Genomic DNA, 25968 nt, shown 5'->3' on the forward strand with positions numbered 1-25968 from the left:
TTCATGTACTCAGTTCAGATATTGGATAGGTTTTTACCTCTTTTCTGCATTGGACTGATCTTATGAAAAGAAGTATAGAACTATTTAAACCTTCAGGTACCTCAGTCTGTTGGAGGCAATAAGGCATATTTATGTAACACAATTGAAAAACAGCAGTTTTAATTTCTTCATCTGAAAAAGGAAAGGATCAAACTAAATGATCTCCAAAAAATTTTTACCTATGAAATTTGGTCTTTGAGTGTAAATTTCGGGGTAAAATTTTTGTGGTACATAATGTAATAATGTAAGTACATAAAATATACAATGAACCCATTAGAGAAGTTCTTATGGAAGAAGTGATTCTTAAGACTGGCTTTAAGGATGCATAGATTTTGGAACGGGGGGCAAAAATTATTATGTAAGAGTATTTGGGCTCCTATACCTCCCTACACATTCGTGTAACATGTTATACCAATCTAGATAAGCAGAAGAGTCAAAGAGATTCATGGTAAAAAGAATGACTTATTAGAAACCTCTATCAGGGAAAAGACAGAGAATATTGCTACAGAGGGGATTGGAACAAAAAGTAAAGCACTATGGACTAAATTTGGGAACAGTTTTGGGTTGGAACTTGGAAGTAAGAGAGAGAAAGGATTGTGGAAAATATTGGAAGTAGTAGAAATCCATAGAAAGGAGTTTATAATGTTTTGGAGAGTGTTGAGTATCTGCCCTTTCTACCCCTTACCCTGCCTCATGGTGGGAGATGTTAAAAACTAGAATTTCATTTGCAATTCTCAATGGTAATTTACAATTTTCTGTCATTTGAATATTATTAAAGAAATTGAGCCAAGTGAGAGCTCAGTCATAAGTGGGTTGTAGTTTTTTTTTTACAATCAAAGCAAGATGAAGACATTCTAGGAAGTGTAAGCAATTTGAGAAGAGATGGGAGTCACAAATTATGCTAATTAGAAAGTGATTAGACTTTTCTAACAGGAGTTGGTATTTTATGTTGGGAACAATTGAGAAATTAGGTTTTTAGGTATATAGAGAGCAGATCATGATGAATTATGGTTATTAGGTTTATAAGTTGACTTACAGTATACTAAAAAATTCTTATAGTCTCCCTTATAATGCATGCCATTATACACTGATCATAGATATTTTACTTTATTTGTGGGATATGTAATAAATGCTGCAGAAGTATGTGAGGTAGAGGGAGAGCCTGGAGGATGTAGAATAGCAATTACAAAAATCTGCTTCTGAAAGTATGATGTTTTCGCTAGCATATTGACAATATGAATATAAGGTGAAGATGGAGGGGAAAATTTTCACATATGAAGGACAGGACTTAATGACTGGTTAAACAGAGAATGAGGGAAAAGAACAGTCAATGATACTTCCGGGTTTTGAGCATGGTAGAGTAGGGGAGTGAGAGAATTGGGATATTAACGTTAAATTCTTTATTGAACTTCTTTTCACTTCATAATGAGAATCTATGTTTCAATACTGCATGACTCATTGAGAGCATGGTGGTGAACAAAAATAGGGTTCTTTCCTCATAGTACTTACCATTTAATCATGAATATTGACATCAAACTGCATGTTCGTACACATAAATATGTAATTCCAAATGATGACTCCTGTGAAGGAATGGTATTTGGCTCCATAAGAACATTTAATACCTCAGGTTTGGTCTGGATCAGGGAAAGCTTTCCTGAGGATGTCCTTTGAGCTGACATTCGAAAAATGAATAGAACATATTTGGCTGAAAGGAGGGTGACGGATAGAGGGACTGAGTTCATTTCATCAAAAGACAAGCATCGTGTTAGGAGTTTGGAGAGAGAGCAGGAGCAAGGCTGTGTAGGGCTTTATTGGCCATGATAAGAATTTTAGCACTGGGAATCCAATGAAGGGTTTGCACAGAAGGGAGATCTGATTTCCGTTTGGAAATTCTACTCTGGCTTCAATATAGAAATTGGATTACACAGGCTGGGTGGGAGTGGGGAGGCAGGAGGAGTGGATGTGGGTAGAACAGGAAGGATGTCATTGAGGTAGTCTGGGCCAGAGGTGATAGTGACTAGACAAGAGTGGAGAGATGGAGAGATTTGAGAGGTAGATGAGATTGCTAGTGGGAGATTATAGAGTGAGAAAAGAAGAGGGCTTTGGAGTGAGTCTTGAAAGTTTAATATTTAAAAGCCAGAGATGTCAGAACTACCTTTCAAAAGCAACAGAGTATCAATGGTCAGAGAGACAGGACAATAGGAGAGTGTGTTGTCATGGAAGCTTCTATATAGCTCTGTGTCTCTAGAGATGATGCCAGATAATGAATTTTGCCCCTGGTACTACTGCCTACTATTGCCACTGCATGCCCTAGAAACCACACACCATGGCTGGCCCTCTGTCATTGGACACTAGATGCTCTTGTGACTCCTGGAATGTTTTTTCATTACTAGGTCCAGATGCAAGCCTTTAGTGGTTGTATCTGATTGGCAAAGCTTAGGTCATTGTATTGGTTTCCTGGGGCTGCTGTAACACATTAGCACAAACAGAGTGGCTTATAAGAACAGAAATTTGTTGTCTCACAGTTCTGGAGGCTAGAAGTCTATATCAGGGTATCACCATGTTGATTCTTTTTGAGGTCTCTGAGAGAGAAACTGTTCCACTGCTTTATCCTAACTTCTGATAGCACTAGAGTTCCTTGGCTTACAGCTGCACCACCACCTGGTGTCCTTGCTCTCTGTCTCCATGATCTTCTGTTTTATAAGGAACGCCAATCATACAGGATTAGAACCCACCCTCCTCTGGTGTGATCTCACGTTAACCTAACCAACATCTTTAAATACCCTATTTCCAAACAAGGTCACATTCACTTGTAGCAGGGGTTAGGGCTTCATCTGATCTTTTTGAGGTGCACAATCCAATCACTGCCTAAAGTCAGGGAAAGCCATGTAGCTGGTCTTTTCCACTTCCGCGCTAAGAGGCATAGCATAGCTTCCCAGAAGACTCACCTAATGGCTTATCTCTCAAATTTAGGAAGAGAAGATCGCATGAAGGGCAGTCAAACAAAACTAAACAAAACATCAATAAGGGAAGGTCTACTAGACTCACCTTTAAAATCATTTTTTTTTTTTTGCAGAAACCTTTCTTGGTCCCACTTTTTATCTTAGCATGAAAAGTCGATTGTCTCCTCTCACTAATTAACATTGTGTCTTGTATCCATCGCTGTTGCCCCATTTACCTATGATTTTTTTTTTCTGTGCGTGTGTGCACTCACACTGCATTATGCACTGTGCAAGGTATGGGGTGAGCAAACATAAAAAAAGAAAAATGTACCTACTGCTCTCAAGAAGCCTGGAGTCTTAAGCAGGAGCATCTATTGCGAAGATAATAAAGCTTGAGCTCCAGGTACACTTACTTGTCAAGGTCCCTTTCAGGGCCCCTGGAAGTGCTCTAGAAATCTGTTCATATGGTCATATATTTTAAATATTTTGCAAAGTAATCCATTAAAATTGCAACTGGCTGTTGTTGTTAGCTGCTGTCCAGTTGGTTCTAATTCATAGTGACCCTATGTACAACAGAATGAAACACTAAACTCCTGAATTCCCACTCTGACTTCCTCTCCATGAAAGTTCCCTTCGTACTGGGTGATATTTGAGTGGCTGATGGTATTTTTAGATTTGGCTAAGGAGGGGTTGAGTTGAAGGTGCAGTTAGTTTGGGTTTAGTGGGATTCATTTATGTGGTTTGCAGTTACTTCCGTCCACGAATGGGTGAATATAGCTAACACAGACATCTTCTCTCCAGTAAGCCCTTTGGGACACCTCTGAGCCCATATGACACTTGCCTTCAAAAGGCAGGACACTGGGAGATTTCAAGGGGAATTTATCATTGAAGAATTCTTGCTAAGTGTCTCCTCCCTTCTCCTGATCTTTACTTCAACAGGCTGAATCAACCTCAAACTTACTTTCCCAGGAAGTTCAGCAGCAGAGAGTCACCTCTACTCCTGTCTCCCAAATCTTGGTGCTAACTTTGCTTAGCGGGAGACGCAGGTACCTAAGCCACAGCAACTCACTCCGCACTATCTGCTGGCCATCCCCCCCGTCTTTTTCCTCCTCTGCCACCTCCACAGCCCCTGAGAGTTGTGAACTACTGCAGTAAAAACAGTTTTATTCTTTTCCCTTTTTGAGTTCATCATCTAGATGGAATATTGTAAACACACATCCCAACTTGAGTTTGTCTTTGGAGCCATGGATAATGGGTTGGTTTGACCATTAAAGTGGTTCAACATGAGTTTAATGACATTAAGGACACTTGAAAGAGAAGCCTATACAAAAAGTACACGAGAAAAACTTTATTCAAGCAATTGATAAAGCTTAAATACTCCATTTTAACTGTAATTTGGAAAATGTTTTGCAATGTTATAGTAAAGCAATTGAGAAATTCTAGAACTCTGATTTGGATATATCCAAAAGGTACCTTCTTGTGCTGTCTTTAGATTTAAACTGTAAAGAGCTTAGGAAATATTCAGATAAAATATTAAAGAAAATTTTAGTGTAACATTAAAAACAAAACAAACAAACAAAAACAACAACAGCCAAACCAGTAATTGCTAAGGAGAAGAGATATATTTTGGGTAGAGATAATGAATTAATGAATAAGGTCTTGGATTTTTGATAACCTAATTAATTAAGATGAATGAATCATATGAATGCATTTGAAAACATTTAAATCTCTTGGTTTCTTGACATAAATATTGACACAGATGAAAATAAAATAAACTGTATCATGCGCTACTAAAATGAGGACATCAGTGACAAACTAGTTAAAGAGATTTGACAATTCAGAGTATTTAAGATTATTCACTGCATGGGCAAACTGGAAGAGCCTAATTTTTTTAAGGGTTTCCCTAAATTGGACAACAGCCCTAAAAATGTACATGACATTACCGATAATGAATTGTGAACTTGAAAAAAACTTTTCTAAATTATCATACTATTGATTTATACACACATACACACACAGACAGATATATGTATAGTCATATGAAAAGGCAATCAAGAGTATGCAGCCAAAAAATGTATAGGTATGACAGGCCATTATTTAATAAAAATATTAATATTTTTATTCTGGATTCTGTGATATTCACGGCATCATAGGAAAGTTGATCAACTGCTAAGTATGAGCAGTGGTGGTTCGGTGGTAGAATTCTCACCCTCCCTGTGGGAGACCCAGGGTCAATTCCTGGCCGGAGCACTTCATGCACAGCTGCCGCCCGTCTGTCAGCAGGTTCCTGGGACGCTGAGCAGACTCCAAGGGACATTCCAGACTGGGAAGAATTAGAAGGAAAGGTCTGGCAGTCTGCTTCCAAAAGTCAGCCAGTGAAAATCTTACGAATCACAATGGTCCAATCCCATTGTGCATGTGGTCACCAGGAGTCAGCGGCCAGGTCAATGGCAGCCAACAACAAGCGCCAACATATGGAAGTGCCCCCTACACTACACATCCTTGGGCCCAGCGGAGACTCTGGGCCTCTTTGGAACTGTACTGAACTTTTTTGTAAGGTAAGAGTTATTTTTTTTAAGAGAAACAATCGCCAATGTCAACGGAGACTTGACAATTCTTAATCAGAACGTGTTGCCTTGAAATCCTCCCAATATAGAAAAAAAACTCACCCTTTTGCTTTTTAGCTCTGCATCCTGATGAATTTGTTTCTTGAATAACTGGGCTGTCCCTTGCCCGGAAAGCAAAATAACAATTTTTTTTGAAGTTTTGATTTTTGTTTTGCTCTTGACAACTTTTAAAATTTGTAATATTTAATAATTTCTTTTCTCATTCAAAATAAATGCTAATTTTTGTACCTCATTTTGTTTTCATAATTTTGTGCCCTTTTCTAACCCCACTCTCCTCTCTGCTCCTAGTCTATGGACTGCCACCTGACTCATGCCTGTCCATCGAGGACCTGCCGTGCTCCTGTGCTTGGAGGTGGCTCTCTAATTTTCATGCTTTGGTGTAAGTAGAAATTGCTTAATGTCCTAGTGACATAAAGCAGTCCTTGGGTGATGCAAATGGTCCACATGCTCGGCTGCTGGTCAAAAGGTTGGAGGTTCAAGTATACTGAGAGGTGGCACAGAAGAAAGGCCTGGCAACCCACTTCCAAAAGATCAGTCATTGAAAACCCTGTGGCACACAGTTCTACTCTGACACACATGGGGTTGCCGTGAGTTGAAACTGACTCGACAGCAACTACTTTAGTGACATAAAACTGGTGCTATGTTCTTCCAACATCACTTTTTCTTTTGTTTCTTTGTCTTTGCATACTTTCTTTGTTTTAAAAAAAAATTGTATTTCATTTTTTTCTCTCTTTGGAATTCATTTGAATAAGGCCACTCCACTAATGTATTTTTAGCTCAAGAGGTTTCAGAAATGCTGCAGAAAGGAATTTAACACTAATAATGCTAAAAAGAATAGGCTCATATACTGAGACCCAAGCTCTTATTTTGGGAGTAAATAAACTATAAGTGACTTTATCAAGGTCACATCTAATTAATTGCAAAGTTAGATCTAGACACTTGTTTGCTCTTTCTTATCACAATATTAGCTTCAGCATTTCTAGCTACCCCTCTTCTAAAATACCACAGATGTGTAGCAGCTTCTTTTTACAGTGCTTACACCTTACCCAAGCTCAAACTATTAAAAAAAGGACTGTTAAAATCCCCAATCTCATTTACACCAAATATACATTATCATAGAGAAAACGACCTTCAGTTTTAATAACTTCCTGACAATTATATTCTGAAGAGAGCACATAAGGCAAAAATCACATAGAGTCAAATTTACCAAGTTACCCTTGAAAGTCCCTTAAATAACCCATAAGCAAGTGAGATGCTCACCCTAAGAGAGACACAGAAAAACTGTGGCTAAGTGGGGTGAGGGCAGATTCCTGTTTCCCATCTCCTGCTCCCTCCGGGGCAAATGCTACTGAGAGGAATGGTGGGGATGCTCATGGCTCTATTAAAACAGACACCCCACTATGACAGGTTTGTGTTCACATTGTCAATCTCTCTCTCTCTCTCCACTAAGTCTCTCCTGAATCAGATCATATTATGGATGGAATTGGCATACAGTCCCAATGGGTCCTTAGATTTTGTGTGCTGTCTAATTAGACTAGACTATTTTTTTAGAAGTCCACATGAAAGAACAACTTGGCCAGGTTAACGCAGTTGAGCTGCAATTACTTCCCCCAAATCCAAACAAAACCATTTAAGTAATTGTGATCTTATAAATTGGTCTATGGCTATTGGCAGAACTGAATGTCAACTCTAGCTGCTAGGCTTCATTAATATCAACCGGACAGTCATCAGTATGTGTTAAAAATGCATTTGGGCATTTAGGGGTATATGACAGCTATGAAAATTGACTTTGTGCTGAGCTAGAAGTAATCATTATATGATAATTAAAGCATTTTAAAATATCCATTGTGTAATACAAGAAGATTTCAGCATTTGCCATTTTTTTTCAACAAAGGCTGATTTGCTACATTGACTCTTTATTTGTCTTTCCTGCGAATACATTTATTGCCAATGCTTTTAGTATGATTGTTAGCTTCATTGCATAATTAGTGACACTCAGCTGCTGCTTTTTAGCCTGAAAGAACTGTAATTAGTTTCCATTCACTAGTGGCAATTACGCAGAATCAGGGTCATTGCCGGTAGGTACAAGGACTGTAATTATATCACTGGGCAGTAAATTTCTATAAACTTAAAAACTATTTTGTTCATCTTAAGCAATAAACGCAGGTTTGAGCTACAAATGATAGAATTTCATTCTGCTTGGAAGAAAAGGGTGTTACGGAATTTGAATGAGTGATGTGTATGTGTGCGAGGTATCAAGTTGTTCTCTGTCCCAATTGTAAAAGTCTATTCTATTTACTTGGTTCATTTTAAATAACCCAAATCATTTTCAAGAGATCTGTTGTTTTATATCTTCACTAATTAGATTATCTAAAGCAAAATATTAGTGAATAAAAATATGCGCTTGTGCAATCAAGCCATTGGGAGTTCAAAACCAGCTTCATTTACTAAACCCCCGAAGTTATCGTGAAGATTAAAATCAGTGTTTAAAGCCCTCATGAGGGTGCTTGTAAGTATCAGTTACTGTTGTTATTTCTTCATATTTGGATCTTCAGCTCTCTCAAAAGTTTTTAAAGCACAGTTCAAAGTCTGTCCAAGGGACTTGATGTCAGAACGTCTTACAAGAGTTGAAGTGTTCTCAAATTCTAAAGAGAGGAGACACAGATCTTACCCGATTCTGACTCACAGAGACCCTATAGGACAGGGTAGAACTGTCCCACAGGGTTTCCAAGGAGCTACAGGTGGATTTGAGCTGTCAACCTTTTGGTTAGCAGCTACGCTCTTAACCAGTACACGACCGGGGTTCCACAAAGATCGTAGTAGGTATCAAATGGAAGAATGTGAGTGTTTAATTAATATCAGGGAGTCAAAGTGATTTATTCCGGCTCGATCTCGTGCTGAGAATTTGCATTTCTAACAAGTTCTCAGGAGATGTTAAGATGCTGGTTAGGGACCAGTTCTGAGAACCATTAGTAGAGCAGTTGTTATTAAAATGTGTTATACATAAGAATCACCTGGGGGTCTTGTAAAAATGTAGATTCTGATTCAGTATATATGTGGTGGAAATGCAAATTCTCAATAGAGCTGTGAACCAGAACAAACTTGTTTGAAGCCCTGATAAATATCGGCTGAAGTAGTATGTATTCAAAGCAGTAGGAATGTTCCTAAAACCCTTACACAGGCTGTGTGTTCAGGTTTCAGCCTACTGCCTTGCTGTTGCTTCAAGGCTTTGGCTGTGTGTGTACGTAGTGTGTGCATGGTGTGCATGTGTGTGTGCTGTGGTGTGTGTATGGTGTCATGTATGTGTGTGCTCTGGTATGTGTTTATGTGTGTGTGCATGGTGTGTGTTGTGTATGAATGGATGTGTGTGGGGTGTGTGTGGTATATGTGTGTGTAGTATGCTGGATGTGTGTGATGTGGTTTATGTGTGTGTGGTGGGGTGCATGTGTGTGTGTATGTGGTTTTTATCTATGTGGTGTGTGTGTATGTGGTATGGTATGTGTATATATGGAGTGTTTGTTGTGTATGTGCAGTGTGTATGTGTCTGCATGTTTGTGTGGGGGGTGTATGTATATGGGCTGCAGTGTATGTCTGGTGTGCTGTGGTATATGTGTGTGTGTGTGATGTGGGGTGTGTGTGTGGTTTACGTATGTGTGGTATGGTGTGGTGTGTGAATGTGTGTGCTGTGGTGTGGTTTATGTGTGTGTGTTTGGTGTGTGCGTGTGTGTGTATGTGGTATGGTGTGTGTGTAAATGTGGTGTGGTATATATGTATATGTGTGTCTGTGCTGTGTTGTGTGTCTGTATTGTATATGTGTGTGGGGGGTATGGTTTACATGTATGTATGTGTGTATGTTGGTGTTAGGGAACCACTGAGCTTAGGGTAGCGTGAGGAGTTCTGAAATCATCGCAGACATCTCAGGAATCACTTAACCTTTGGTGAGTCAGTTCTTTGAGCATACTGTCCAATGAACTCAGTCAATCAGATAGATGAGATTGCATTTTGGCTCTTTCATTTCATCATCTACTTTTGGGGCTTTGTCATACTGGCATACGAACCCCCGGGGTAGCCACTGCTGCCTTACTTCAATATGAGTTCATGTACTGACAAAAGTTTTAGAGTTGGGAACAACAGATTTGGCTGTGAAACAGCTCTGGAGGGAGCAAGAATTAGGAGAGAAGAGTTAACACTTTGGCCAACAATTTGATAATAATAGTACTAGCTAACACTTACGTAGCTCTTGCTGAGAGTGTCAGGCACTGCTACAAAGCTTTTATACATGCTAACTGACTTGATCCTCCCAACAACCCTCTAAGGCAGAAACTGCTGTTATCCCCATTTTATAAATAAGGAAATTGAGGCAATAGTGAACTGGGTCCAGGGTTTCTGTTCTTCATTGATACCCCATTCTATCTCTATGTCATCGTTGCAAGGAAATTCTTGCCCATTTTCTGTTATATTTGGACTGGCCAGGAATATCCATCTTTCAGCTTACCACTGGCTGATAAAGAAAAACCAATCTAACTGACTAATTATCATATACCCAATTTTTTTTTTTTTTCAAGTTAAAAGAATAGTTTCAATCCTAGCTACCTCTATTAGTCAGCTGGACATTAGAGTTCTCTTTAGCTCTTGTCGTGGATTGTTTTTATAGAGAAGTAAAGAGAAAGGGGCAGTTGAAACAATCACTAGGATTATTCCAGGAAAAGACATATTATTGAGGAAAACAGACTGGGATTTTGGACTGAGTCACGAAAATAAAAAATGCTGATCATATTCATATAATCTCAGATGAGCAGATTTTAGAGTTAAGATACCTTGCTTTGAAAGCTTGCTATGATTTGTTTCTTTTTTTGTTAGCTTTTTTTTTAAGTTGTGCTTTAGATAAAGGTTTACAAAGCAAATTCATTTCTCATTCAACAATTAATATGCATATTGTTTTGTGACATTGGTTGCCAACTGCCTGAAATGTCAACACTCTCCCCTTCTCAGCCTTGGGTTCCCCAGTTCCATTCGTCCAGCCTTCATGTACCCTCCTGCCTTATCATCCTTGCCCCTGCTCTGGTGTGCTCCTTCGGTCTTGTATACATGGTTGAGTTACGTGTATTATTGTTTGTTTTATGGGCCTGTCTAATCTTTGGCTGAAGAATGAACCTCAGGAATTACTTCTGTACTGAGTTGAAAGGGTGTTCGGGGGCCATACTCTCAGGGTTTCTCCAGTCTCCATCAGACCAGTAAGTCTGGTCTTTTTTTGTGAATTAGATTTTTTTTCTATATTTTTCTCCACCTGTGTCCTCTATTGTGATCCCTGTCAGAGCAGTCAGTGGTGGTAGCCAGGCACCATCTAGTTGTGCTGGGCTCAGCCTGGTGGAGGCTGTGGAAGTTATGGTCCATTAGTCCTTTGGACTAGTTTTTCCCTTGTATCTTTGGTTTTCTTCATTGCTTCAGATGAGGGGATCAGTGAAGTATGGTAGATGGCCACTCAGAAGCTTTTAAGACCCCCAAAACTACTCACCATAGTAGGATGTAGAATATTTTCTTCTTAAGCCACGTTATGCCGATTGAGCTAGATGTCCCCTGAGACCATAGTTCCCAGCCTTCAGCTCAGTAATTTGGTCCCTAGGGAGTTTGGATATGTCTATGAAGCTTCCATGACCTTGCCTTGGTCAAGCTGTACTGGTTTCCTCAGTATTGTGTACTGTCTTACCCTTCACAAAGGTCACCACTTATCTATTGTCTAGTTAGTGTTTTTCCCTCCCCTCCCCTCCTCTCTCGTAACCATCAAATGATTGTTTCTTTCGATCTGTAAGCCTTTCCATGAGTTTTTATAATAGTGATATCATAAAGTATTTGTCCTTTTTTGATTGACTTATTTCACTCAGCATAATACCTGATTTGTTTCTTTAATATAATTATCTTAAATATGTTTTCAGGAATGGAAAGTTCCTTATTTTTCTCTCTAGATATGGAGATCAGAGAGAAGAAACTCTCAAAGAGTTGGGAACTTTTTAATTAGGGAAGAGGACCTAGAGGGGTAAAGTAAAGGAGAAAAACAGGCTAGATCATAACTGTGGCTCTTTAACATAACAGTGTACTCAGACATACCTGTGATGGTGAAGATGGCCCACGACCGAGCAGCACTTTGTTCTGTTACATATAAGGTCACTATGAGTTGGAACCAACTCAACAGCAACTAACAACCACAAAAACAATAGTTTTTGACTAATTGATAATTGGGTAAACACTGGTGATTGTTTATTCAAATAACCCATCTTTGTTGTTGTGTGCTGTTGATTTGATTTCTACTCATAGCAACATCATGTGACACAGTAGAACAGCCCCATAGGGTTTTCTAGGCTGTAGCTTTTATGGGAGTAGATCAACAAGTCTTTCTCCCATGAAACTGCTGGGTGAGTTTGAATTGCCAACCTTTCTTTCAGTTAGCAGCCAAGTACTTAACTTATGTGCCACCAAAGTTTCCATTTTTAGTAAGATAAAATTTCTATAACAAAACATTGAAGGACTTTCCAAAATCCTAAAAGGAATTATCATGGGTGGAAAAGTTCAGTCAGTGTGTCTCAATTTGAATTGTTTCTGTTTCCTCTTTGCCGTTTTCTTTGGATAGTCTCAAGATACAGTTCCATAGGCAAACCTTTAGTTATTAAAGCAGACATTGGGGTTCCGAGCATGGCGGGCAGCATGGTACAGTGGGAAATACACTAGACTTGACATAACAGCATCTGAGTAATTCCTCTTGCTTTATTATTTATTGTTTTTGTTCCCATGGGCAAGTCAGTTAACTCTACAAGCCAAGTCATTCTGATCTATAAAATGGGATAAACATGTGCTGCCAAGTCTATAGAACTGTTATGAAGAAAGGTAAATAAAGCACACTAGTATTTCAAGAGCATTTTGAAAAGCTGTTAGAGACAGAAAAAATAGAGGGTACTATGGCAGAGTAGGCATAGGGATGGGAAGGCCAACAGCAAAATGCAATAGGGACCAATACAGGTTCAATGAGACAGGTAGTTACTCTAGGCCAGCAGTTCATGGGAATCTCTATAATGTACTAATACCTGTACCCCACCTCCAGGATTTCTGATTTAAATGTTCCCCAAGTGATTCTAAAGAGCGGTAAAGGTTAAGAACCCCTACTGTAGGGTTTCTGAAACAAAATTTGCAGTATGAGTAAAATGGACATGCTCACATTTTTAGTTTGAAAAATTAAATTCCTTCTGTTACAAATAGGTTTGACACAAATGAAACTCATTAAAACACAGTGTTGAAAAAAAGAGATGAACTCTAACCAGAAAGACATTCACAGGCTAGATAGAAAATATCTTTCATTGTTGGAAGTTTTAAACCAAAATGAAATGAATATACTCACCTAACTTTTAAGATAATTTTTCACATTAATAAGCCTTGGAAGCCAGGTTTGTGGAGCTCCAATTACTGAAAGGGCTTCTGAAAGTGTGATATCATACATCATGAGAAGATATAATAACTCTGTTAAAAAGAGGGCAAAGGTAATAAAATTATCCTAAACAATTTGATTCAGTTATGTTACAGAACATCTAGTGATTAAAAACTTCTATCCCTGTAGCTTCACAATTTAAATTCAATTTACTTATATTTTTGGCACTGTTGCTAATTGTATTATGTGAAAATTCAATGATATGTAAAATATAAAGGCAGGAATTTAAAACTAAATGTATATCTGCTCTAGGATGTCTCAATTTGCTGCTTAATTTGAATAAATCTGGGGACTGTTAGAAAGTTGCTAAGAAGAATTAGTTAAAAAACAGTTGGAACTATATACTTTCAAATATAATGATGCTTAAAATAGAAAAGTGCTTGAAGTTATAAAGTTTTATGTTCTGGCCTCCCATGGACTCTGTAATAAAACTTTCCTGTAAATGACCACAGAAGAATTCTTTGGATGGGACCACAGATTATCTTGCCCAGTTTAAGCAGAGGAGACTAAGGCCAGGAAACACTAAATGACATTCCCAAAACTATACAGCTCCTTAGAGGCAGAACTGGAGCAGAGCTCCTAGCTCCCAGCCCTCTCTGTCTTATTCCTGGAAAATACTGATCAAATATTTTCTGGGGTAGACCTTGGGCTTGACAGCATAAGGCTTGTTTTAATTTCATTAGGAGACCTGAAATCCCTAAGGAATCCCTCATTGATTTGTTTAATCTTTTGTCAGCAGATTAGAACCCAAGGAATTCTTCTACTCATAACTTGGAGTCATTTGGATAGTCTTAAAGCATCCTTCTAAGTTTTAAGGTATTAATATTTGGGTATATTTAAGGGTCCAACAGCGCTCACTGCAGAAATAATTTTAGCTACTAGGGTCTTTAGTGAGTAGATGTTATGGCGAACTGTTGTTAAGTGAAAATTCCAAGCCTCATTAACAGGATGTTTCAGCTAGAACTTGATTCACTGCACATTTGATGTCACCAAAGGTCTGGTAATTTTAATACCCATATAAACCAGAGTGCAAGTCATCATGTCACCATGCAAGTACTTTCAAATGTATTGTCCTGTTGGGTCATCTACCACTCTTACTTGGCTACCCAAACTTCCAAAGCAGGCTACATGGTGATAGCTTGGCCAAGGCTATCGTGAGATCCAAATTGTTAAATTGATAGAATGCATTATACTAGTGGACAAAGCTAGAAAAACAGCAATCAAGCATGAAAAGGGTGTTTTCTAATTCTGCGTGTAATTTTTATATAATTACTAATGGCTACATGAGATCTTTACGTGCTCACAAAAATGTGGCAAGAGCAGTAAGCAGGAAAAAAAAAAAGGAAAAATAATAGGATGGATAATGTTTTAAATCTGTTATGTATTTAAAGATACAATGTTATTTTAAAAATAAAACAAACCTTGTCATGAAATAATTAATTTATAAATGATTTGGTTCATAGATACCTTAAAAAATTAATGCATTGAGTACAATGTGAACCCAAGGTTTACTCTAAATTATATTTTTATCATTTGAGTCTTGAAAGGTAATATATTCTTCTCTCTTCTAGAAAGCTTCAGATAATCATTTCTTCTCTTTAAGAAGTCCGTTTTCTTAAGATCTTCTGAGAAGGAGTCTGTTCAGTCCTTTAGGCATCTATTTCAGACAGAAGGCTTTAAAAAGTGTTAAAGAATAAAGAAGTTGGAATTCAAACTTAGGTCCTCTGCTCTCAATCTGGCCTCTCAACCCCCTCAGGCTTCAGCAGAATGAGCTTCAGTCTCCTCCTAGGAGTTTAGGTACAGGATGGTTGAGAAACAAGAAACAATGGGTTCTTTTAGGCTCTACCTTAGGCTGGTGTCCTGACAAAAGAGATACCTACATGAAATTTTAATATCACTGTCTTTTTTGCCTTGGAAGAATTTTCCCAGCTTTGAATAAGTTTGATTTAGGGTTTCCCTCAGAAGGCTGGGATGTGGGCTGGCTGTGAAAGGGTACTGATGATTTTATGTAAGGTTTGTTAATCACTTTAATTGTCTTCTAGCCCAATCTCCAAAGACTTGTCTCAGAATCCCAGGCTATTATAAAAAATTAGTCACATGGAAGACATGTCCATCTTAAACCAGTGTTAATGGTCATACCACATGGTTGCCTGGTAGCAGAATCCAGTCATGGGAAATGCTGTTGAGTTAGAGAGCAGTTATGCCCTCAGGACAGAACACATCAGTGCAGGCCAGAGTTCTTGGGTTTAAATAGGCTAACAGAGCCACCAGGAGAAGCAACAGCTGTCACTGCAATACAGCAGAACAACTAGACAGCTACTTGATGGAACAACAGAGGAAATGGAGGATACAGAAAGTTGGGAAAAAATGGTCACAATTATGTGGTGAAATCAAGTGAAAGTACCTGGTAACCTCCTTAAACTAGTTGGGGAAGTTTTCACAACTTGATTTCTAGCTACTTTAGCTTTCTGTGCTAAGCAGGAGGTGACTGACTGTTTGTAACTGATTGTTATTATTTCGGATCTACTATCATGCGTGATAATGAGCTGGGGAAATGTCTATTTATATACTAAAGGAAATTCATTGTCGTTACAGAGTTATTAGCTGTTAAGAAATTATGGATTCTATTATTAAGTATTATTATTATTGTTTGTGATTTCTTAACTGTAATACTTTCTCATGGTGAGGACCTTAGGGCATTCAAAAGTAAAGCTGAACAATAGAAATCAACAGAAAAAAGCTGGATAATGAAAATCACTTTTCAAATATCTGGGTAAATATTTGTAGGCTCCATCTTGAAGTTTGACTATAACATTCTTAAATAAACAGTTCTGGGACACTTTATAGATTTGATTTTAGATATTATTTGATTACCAAAGGACATTATTATCATTTGCATGTCAACATTTTGTTTTTAATTTTTGAATTGGAAAGCGACTTCCATAATCAGAAGGACTTCATGCACGCATAGTTAAGAACTCCACTAACAAAAATTTCTTTAATATTTTACTTCTTTGAACAAAGATCATGACTCCTTTTTAGATCTTCAAACAGTACTGTGGCCTCTTTTTAATACATATTATTGGTTTCCCTTTCAAATCACATTTTGAAGTTTGTTAACTTGTGAGTACAAGGACCTTTTGAAGGTCACAAGGCCCTTCCTTTCTAGTGGACAACAAAGCAACTCTTGGAGGGATAGAGTTATAACTTGCCCTCTTATCAAAGAGGGCCAGGAAATTGATGTGGGAAGAGTTGAGATGTGGTAGTTGTGTAGCTTCTGGCTGCTGGTGGTCTCTTCCCTTATTGCTTCTTCCAGTAAGTGACAATAGCCATATTTTAAAATTATCAATATTCATGCTTCCCTCCCCCGCCCCCAACATGTTGAAGCCAATGGGATGGGAGACTGTGAACAGGGATCTGTATTTATGACGGCCCGATACAATGGTTAAGCACTTGGCTGTCAACCAAAATGTTGTTGGGTGTTGTCGAGTCGGTTCCAACAGGACAGAGTAGAACTGCCCATAGGGTTCCCCAAGAGTGGCTGGTGGATTTGAACTGTCAACTTTCTGGCTAGCAGCCGAGCTCTTAGCCACTGCACTACCATGGTTTGAAACCACTCAATGGCTCTGTAGGAGAAAGACCTGGAGATCTATTCCCATAAAGAACACAGCCTAGAAAACCATATGGGGCAGTTCTACCTTGTCACATGGGGTAGCTACAAGTCAAAAATCTACTTGACAGTTTTTTTAACAGCAACAACGTGGGCATCTAGGATGACGTCACTGAATAATTTTTAAATGTCTTGATCTCTCTCTCGTTCTCTATGTTTCATTGTTTAAAGATTAAAAGTTTACAAATGGAATCTAAAGCTTTGTGAGATCATTATGGCCAATATTGGAGCACTGAACCATCTGCTCAAGTCTATAAAATTTCAGAAAAATTTCGATGACATGTTGTAGGATTGCCCTGCTTGTGGAATCCACAACAAAGCCTGGATGTCTCTCTGCTAAACCAAATTTAGTGTGTTTTATGGCCCAGAAAATGGACCGAGTCAGGGAAACTGGTTTTGTAAATGCCTTGGAAATTAAACAAACAATTCCCAATACAAATATTGTTCATGATGCAAAAGCAGTCAGTAAAGCCCAAGACTAGCTCATTCCAGGAAACCTGCAAACCCTGCTTAAGCAGTCACTTACTGCTCATTCCAAAAGTGTTAGATTGGCAGTTTGCTTGAAATCAGAGTCAGGATTATGGAATGGAATATTGTGCAAAAACGAAAGGTCATCCTGAAAGACTATAACACTCAAAACATATTAGCATAAAGTCTGAATGGCTAAATAGCAATATATAGCATCTGCCATCTTGATTATTCTCATTAATAAATGGAGTAATAACAGTACAGAGTAACAATTGTTGAGCACTTACCATGTACCCGGCACTGCACTAAATGCTTCCACATGCATTATTCCTTCGGACAATAATCCAAGAAATAGGGGCTGTTGTTACTCATTTCATCTATGTAGAAACCGAGGCCCAGAACAGTTAGGCAACCTTTTCAAGGCCACATAATTATTCGAGGCCGACCTGTGTCTTCAATATAGGCATTCAGACTCCAGAACCCGTGGTGTTTACCCCTGTACCATATGGTTCATCCATTCATTTCACAAATAACTACAGTCATGGATTGAATCATGTGCCCCCCAAAATGGGTGTATTAACTTGATTAAGCCATGATTCCCAGTATTCTGTGGTTGTCCTCCATTTTGTGGTTGCAATTTTATGTTAAAAGGATTAGGGTGGGATTGTAACACTCTTACCAGATCACATCCCTGATCCAATGTAAAGGGAGTTTCCCTGGGTTGTGGCCTGTACCACCTTTTATCTCTCAAGAGATAAAAGGAAAGGGAAGTAAGCACAGAGTTGGGGACCTCATATCATCAAGAAAGCAGTGCCGAGAGCAGACCACGTTGTTTGGATCTGAGGTTCCTGTGTTGAGATGCTCCCAGACCAAGGGAAGACTGCTGACAAGGACCTTCTTTAAGAGCATACAGAGAAAGAAAGTCTTCCCCTGGAGTTGTTGCCCTAACTTTGGACTTCTAGTCTACTGGACTGGGAGAGAATAAACTTCTCTTTGTTGAAGCCATCCACTTGTGGTATTTCTGTTATAGCAGCGCTAGATGACTAAGACAGCTACTAAATGCCTATTATGTGAAGCAATTGTTTAGGGAGTTGGAGATAAAGCAGTGAGCATCAACAAAAAAAAAGTTTCTGCCCTTTGGAGCTTTTACAGTCTAGTGGGGGACAACAGATGCTTAAAAATGCATAACTGTATCTTAGGTAATTATAAGTGTGATGAAGAGAAATAAAACAGGGTATAGGGATAGAGAATAATTGGAGGGAAGGAGAGAATGGTATTTTATAAAGGGTTGTCAGGGAAGGCCTCTCAATGAGGTGAGATTGGTGCCAAGACTCAAATCCATGGGGCTATTTGGCAGAAGAGTATAGATTTCAGAGGAAATTGCAAGAGAAAAGGTCTTGAGGAGCAGCAGGAAGCCAGAATAGTTAGAGCTCAGTGAGCGAGAAGCAAGGGAGTGGGAGAGAGAGGTAGAAAAAGCTAGGCAGCTGTGGGGCAGATCTCCTGTTATGGTATATTACACTTGGTAAGTGTACTTTTCATAAATGTTTTTAAAACTTCATACGTATGGTGAGTAAGTTTCAATATACCTCATTCAAGATGGCCATGATCATGCAGTTGAGGAAGCTGAAGACGAAACCTGTGATAGCAAGAAGGTCAGAAGTGTGGAACTCTTTGATAACAATTGGCTTACTTAGTGGTGTTGAAGATTTGAGGCATCTGATATTGGATACATTTCACCTTGGGGAGTTATTCTAGGGTGAACAACTATCCCAGTGTGCCTGGGACTGCCCAGTTTCAGCACTGAAAGTTCCACCTCCTGGGAAAACACTTGGTCCTGGCAAACCTTGGTCACCTTCTAACAGAGCTCTCATAGTGTTTCGTAGGAAATGGTGGCTAATGATGGCGAAGCAGTTACGTTTTATCTGGGCTCAGGCTTGGCACCCATTTGCTTATTGGGCATAATTAGACCTTTTATCCTGTACACAAATGACAATGTAGAGCTAAAGCAAAACTTGCAAATGTCCTTCTAAATCTATGAAAAAATAATTGTAAAACTTCTTTTCCAATTGTCAGAGCTTGGAATACTTAGCCATAAAAATGCATATTATAAATGACTCATTTATGTACGTAGAATCACTCCCAAAGATCATCTCAGAACATTCTAAAATGGAGACACGTTTCTGACCACATTCTCCAAATGTAGTGAAATAAAACTTATGAAACAAAGATGAAAACAAAGGTAACAACTCATATTCTAACGGGTTAAAGAGAAAATGAGCCGAGCATCTCAATAAGTGCTGTAAAGGCGTTTGTTCCAATTCAGTAACTATTTAATGACTAAGCAAACAAATTATGGGCAGATTCAAATTTTCATTTGAATTTTTCATAACGAAATACAAATACAAAACCAACACAAAGCAACCTAAATTTCATTATTATAAAATTGGGCGGTCCACCCAAAACGATGAACCATAACTAGCAATGAACTTTATGCTACAAAAGTGCTTGTGCTAAGTGAGAAAAGCAGGGTAACAAAAGCATATGAAATATGAATTTGACTGTATTAAAGAATAACCACAATCAACGAGGGAACAAAACCCCCCAAAATCATGGGAAAAATTGGATAAAGCATGTCAATGCTTTAGCTCTGGTTACTTACACGTGGAATTGTGGGAATGTTTTTTCTGCTTTTTAAAACTTACACTTTTTAAAATATATTCTGCAATGTGGCCCTACCGTTTTTAAAATCTGGGAAGTACAGTTAAGAAAACAATTCTAAGAAACAATTTTGTTTTTCTTTTGACACCAGCAAAAAATGCAAATTATTGCTAATGCAATATGAATTATCAAATGGTAGATGGAAAGTCTGTATAGAAGAAAGTTAATTCCTGCCCCAAATGGCCAAGGCAAAGGCTCCAAACATAGAAGTGACGGAAACCTCATTGTTTTATTTTGGTGTAGAATTGGTAAGGGGAAAATAAAATATCACTTCAGAGTAGCAAAACACAAGGAATCTGGACAGTAAAATCCACCATTAAAAGTAATTTGATAATAAATGTTCAGTCACTATTTTGGAGGGATGATCACAGCAAGGTGAAAGAAGAGAGAACCTGGAAGAGCCGCCATAAACGCATTGCTCTCGATTACATAACATGTCACCCCCTGGCTTGTTGAAGTGGTGAGTGACTTCAGGAGGATAGGTTTTGAGTTTGTTAGAGGTTGTTGTAATTTAATCTTAAATGGCCTCTTTCTTTCTGTAAATTATTTGTTCTTTGAAGCTTTCTTGAGTTATATATTAAGGTAAACAGAGTATGGAGAGATATGTGGTAGGTATCCATGACTGTGGGAGACCCAGGGTTCGATTCCCAGCCGATGTGCCTCAAGACAGCCACCACCTACCCATCATTGGAGGCTTTCATGTTGAACAGGTTTCAGAGCAGCTTTCAGACTGAGATGGACTAGGAAGAAAGGCTTGGCGATCTATTTCCAAAAATCAGCCATTGAAAACCTGCTGGATCACAAAGGCCCGGTTCCCCAGCTGATCAAGGGGCATAATCGGCCGGCGTGTAGTTCCGTTGTGCATGGGGTCACCATGAGTCGTGGCCAAACTCGGTGGAAGGTAACGACACACGTAATATTATACTTTTCTCTTTGTCTTCCTGTTTATTTCCCTTGTTCTTCTGTTGTTGCTGCTGTGGGTGCCGTAGAGTTGGTCCTGACTTTCAGTGACCTCGTGTGACAGAAAGAACTGCCCCGTAGGGTTTTCTGGGCTGGAATCTTTACGGATCCAGCTCACTGGGCCTTTCTCCCGCACAGCACTGGTTCAGACTGCCAACCTCTCAGGGAGCAGCCGAGCACTTAACTGTTGGGCCACTGGGGCTTTTTCCTTGTCCTTTACTGTTGGGGAGTTTTGACACTGAAACACTGTTAAAAAAAAAAAAAAAAAAAGAATAAAATACTTTACAATTTTAGATTACTTTAAGTCTTCAAACAACTTCATGTTCACTATCTTGTGTTCTCATAGTGACTTACGAATTAGATTGAATTGGTATTATTTGTGCTTTTTAAAGATACATAAGCTGTGATAGGAAACCCTGATGGTGCAGTGGTTAAGTGCTACGGCTCCTAACCAAAAGGTCGGCAGTTTGGATCCACCTGGCGCTCCTTGGAAACTCTATGGGGCAGTTCTACTCTGTCCTATAGGGTCGCTATGAGTTGGAATCAACTCGATGGCAGTGGGTTTGGCCGTTTTTTGGTTAAGCTGTGATAGATAAGGTAAATGTCTTGCACATCTGAACTGTGGTAGAGCAAGGGTTGTACCTCCCACTAAGACCTTTGACTCCTAGAATAGTTTTATCCCTACAGTGTACTGCCTTTGAGGTGTCCTTCTTAAAGGTCTAAGAAAGAAAATGTAATTAATGAAGAGGTGTTTGTATTTGAAGCAAGCAAATACCTGCTTACCTTGTGCGTACATTAGAAAATTTAAACAAGTAAATCATCTGTTTCAATGGAGAAGGTGTCCGGGTTTTTCTAGGAAATTTACGTGTAATTTTGGAGTTTCAATATTAGTTTAAAACTTTCAGAGCTTAGATCATTTTCTTAAATGGTACTGGATCCTTCTTTTGTTTAATTAATTCATTAAAAATATAAATGCCAAATACTGTGCTGGATGCCTTGAAATCAACAACAGTCTCATGAAACTAGTTTTTCTCTCTAGTTTTCCCAAAGGAAAGCAGAGTTACAATCTTATTAAATATTCTACATAATTCAGTTCTTGGCTTAAGTTTGTCATTTTATGCCTTATGCTTACAATTTGCATTTCCCAGTATGTCTCTAGGGATTTTTTTTTTTTTAATCCTTTTGTTGTTTGCATTGATTTAGAACCTCTTCTCTGGGAGATCTGCACTGTCAGAAGTTGTGTCTTAAGTGATGGTTATACTATATTGCGAAAGAAGAATGTTTCTGCTAATGCCTAGGCTGTTATTTAAAAGAGATCATTGTAATAATTCTTCAGGATAATCTTCACAGCACCTTTCTGTAAGGCAAGGACAGGTATTTAGAAGATTCTTTTTCAGCAGCTTGGGGAAGTGGAGATACATATAGTTTGATGCCTTCCCACGTCCCTGGGTAGAGATGAAAACATGAAGCAGTGGCCAGCAGTCCTTGGCCCAGTGATGACAAGTGAAATGTTTCCCGCTCAGGATGAATGCCATTGTTTCAAGGCCTGTCACTGAGGTAGGCTGCGTCCCCTTTGCTTTGGCCAGGCCAGACGTCTTCACTCCTGGCGAGGGCACCTGGTCCCCAGGTGCGACACTCTCAGTGTCTCCCTTTCTTGGCTAATGGTTTGGGCTTGACTAGTGGTTTTAGATGACAGTATATGCAACTTCCCTATTTTCTCTTTTTTAGTTTCGTATTTAATTTATGTCACTATTCTGAGATCACTACTTTCTCTTCCAAAATGCAACTGATATATTGAACAGACAAGACTTGCAGAATTAGTTATAAAAAAAGAACTTAAATTTTGTCTTCTGTTACAGACTGAATTGTGTATCACAAAAAGATATATTGATGTCTTAACCCCTGGTACGTGTGAATGTGGCCTTATTAGGAAATAGGATCTTTAAAGATGCTATCAGTTAAGTTAGCATGAGATCATACCGGGATAGATTAGGTCCTAATCCAGTATGAGTGATGTCCTTATAAAAAGAAAGGACACATATACTGAGGGAAGACGGCCATGTGAAGACAGAGGCAAAGATTGGAGCTAGGCTGCAGCTGCAAGCCAAGGAATGCCTGGGGCTACCAGAAGTGGGAAAGACAAGAAAGAATCTTCCCCTAGAGTCTTCAGAAAGAGCATGGCCTTGCCAACACCCTGAATTTGTACTTCTAGCCTCCAGAACTGTGAGATCATAAATTTTTGTTCTTATAAGCTATTTGTTTTGTGCTACTTAGTTTTTTTTTTTTTTTTTTTTTTTAGCAGTTCTTGGAAACAAATACACTCTCTATTCTTTTTAATCTGCCCTGTGGGGCTAGTCTTTCCCTTCACTGTATGAAAACTTGGAAAGATTTCATGACTTTTCTGGTTACTCTTGAGTAACTCAGTTTTCTGGTCACCTCAGCGTACAGAAAACTGTCTCAGATCAGTAATTACACTCTCAGTGAAAGTAGCATGTATTAATAAAAACTTTCATCTCGTGTTAAAGCTGAGCCTTCTTCCTCTGTGACAGCTTGAGTTTGATGTGAACAGGAAGCCTGAAGTAGATTCTTTACCCACCTACCCTACTGCTTCTTTCTCAGCTCAGCAGAAGAGGTATCTGACTGTTTGAGGGCTGGGGCAAGGGGAAGAAGAAGAGTTAAGAAAGGCAGAAAGACATCACTTTATAATTTCTTGCGTGGTGGTCTAGCATCTTGACAGGTGTTTACAACGGACAATTTGATAGATTCACAGCTCACTGTTTTGTGGAGGCCTTTGTGAGTTTTCTGCGCTTCTCTGAAGATCTCAAGCAGGGGGCAGCTTGCTCTTTGGTATATGATTAGTAAATCTGTCTTCTAGTAGTAGCAAATGATCCTTTATCACTTTGTGGCAGAAGCCCTACATTTTATCCAGTGGTTGATCAATGTGTGATAATCAATTGAAGATAAAGAAACAGTACAGCAAACCCTGCTGGTTAATCAATCTAGGGAAATAGTTTATACTGATAAGAAATATGGAGTAGAAGAAAGGGCAGATCAAGAAGATGATAAAATCATGTTGATATTGCAAGTAGACAGGAACAAAAATGAGGGGATAGAAAAATAGAAACGCGAGAGGAGAGCATGAAGACAGAGGCCACATTGCCAAATGAGAAGGCCTGAATGTTAGCTCTGTCTGCGAAACAGAATCTGGTGAAATGCAGAAGAGGAAGCTATTACGTACTGAATCTGTGGTTAGATAGAAAATAATTTCACAACAACATATGACCCAAGCAGGATTAAACAGCACAAAGTTTCTTTCTTCAAATGCATCTAAGATTTTAGGCAGTCAATAAAACAGGGTAAGAAGGGAAGTCAGTGGACACTACTATTCTTTTTTATAAGAGAAGCTTTATATGCTTCTTTTAAAAGGAAAAAAGCTTAAGGTATGAACAGAAATTAAATGGCTGAAATAAGGATTTAATATAAAGGCAATAAGACCATTAATATGCTCATTAAATACCAGCTGGCTATTAGAAGCCTACTTACTGAGATTTACCTACCACCAAAACCACTATTTTTTTTTTGTTTGTTTAAAACCGCTATGTCTATCTGTTAAGTAGCCATTAAATATCAATAATTTTGTTTGTTATAGAAAATACAGTTAAACTATTTCAACACAGTAGGGAAGCTACAAATAATAATATGTAACATTTGTGGTGTGTTTATAACAAAGCAAGCACTGTTGTAAAAACTCCTTAAGAGTCTTTAGACTCTTTGGGGCCCTAGTGGCTCAGTGGTTAAGAGCTCAGGCTGCTAACCAAAAGGTTGGGAGTTTGAATCTACCAGCTGCTCTTTGGAAACTCTATGGGGCAGTTCCACTCTGTCCTATAGGGTTGTTATGAGTCAGAATCGACTTGACCCTGATTGGTTTGGTTTGGTTTTAGTACTCACAAAGCTGTTAAAAAACTGCTAGGACAGTTTTATTGCTTTCTCATTCACACTTGGGGAAACTGAGGCCTGCATGGCGCAATGAACTTGTCTAAGGGCTTACAGCCGGTCACTGAGCCTTTGAACTCAGGCAATCTAATTCTAGAATCCATCTTCCTAACCAATGAGCTACGCAATGGTACCTGTCAGAGAAGATATCCAGGAGCCTTACTGGCAATTTTAAATAACGGCAGCCTTACCAGCTAGAGGCTGGGAGGTCTGTTTTTCAGCCTATACCTCCATATGGTCTTTGTCACAGTGGTGGTAGGAGCGGATGGTCTCTTGTAGAAAGTACTGCAAAAGAGTCATCTGTTACAAGCCCTAGCTTTCACTTCTGTGCACAGTGAGCTTCAGCTAGATCAAAAACCAGAGACAGGAAACCAGGGCTCTCAAAGTTTCCACCCTCTTAGCTCTTTCTTTGTCTCAGATTTTTTATTCTTTCATCATGTGCAATCTCTCAAATCTACCTTATCTTTGTTCACCACCCAAAGTTCTCTTTCTCACCTTCTTGGAACCTCTTGTTTTATAGCTTCAATTTTGTTTGCAGCCTGGTTTGAGGTAGGCAATAGTTAGGGAAGAGCGTGTCTCTAAAACTCACTGATTCATGAGACCAAAAAAAAAAAAAAAGGCACCAGGGTTCTTGTAAATGTAAGCAGAAGTCTGAAAATACAACATGCAAAAGACCTGAATGATTTGGACCTGTGGTATTGTATCTCAGTTAACATTCTGGGGCAAATAGGAATGGTAAAGTGTTAAAAAAAAAAAAAAAAAAAAAAAAAAACCTCTGAAAAGGAATGTTATGCTCACATAACTGCCGCTTGTCAAAACCACATTTAATAAATACAGTGCATAGCAGGATTTTATTCTCTGTAACACAGTCAATAATTAATCCTCTAAGTTTCCTGCCTACTGCTGATGGACACGTACCAAGCCTATTACTCTCTCTAAATTCTTGTCCAATACGTCAATTTCTCTTATTTCTTTTTCTGTTTTCCCTAATTTTTTAAAATTGAAATTGATATTATTTCATATGGTTCCTTAATGCTTCTAAAAACTTAATGTCTTTTCTAGAGATTTTCAACCAAT

This window comes from Loxodonta africana, chromosome 5 (genome assembly GCF_030014295.1).
Source record: "Loxodonta africana isolate mLoxAfr1 chromosome 5, mLoxAfr1.hap2, whole genome shotgun sequence".
In the NCBI taxonomy this organism is placed as follows: Eukaryota; Metazoa; Chordata; class Mammalia; order Proboscidea; family Elephantidae; genus Loxodonta; species Loxodonta africana.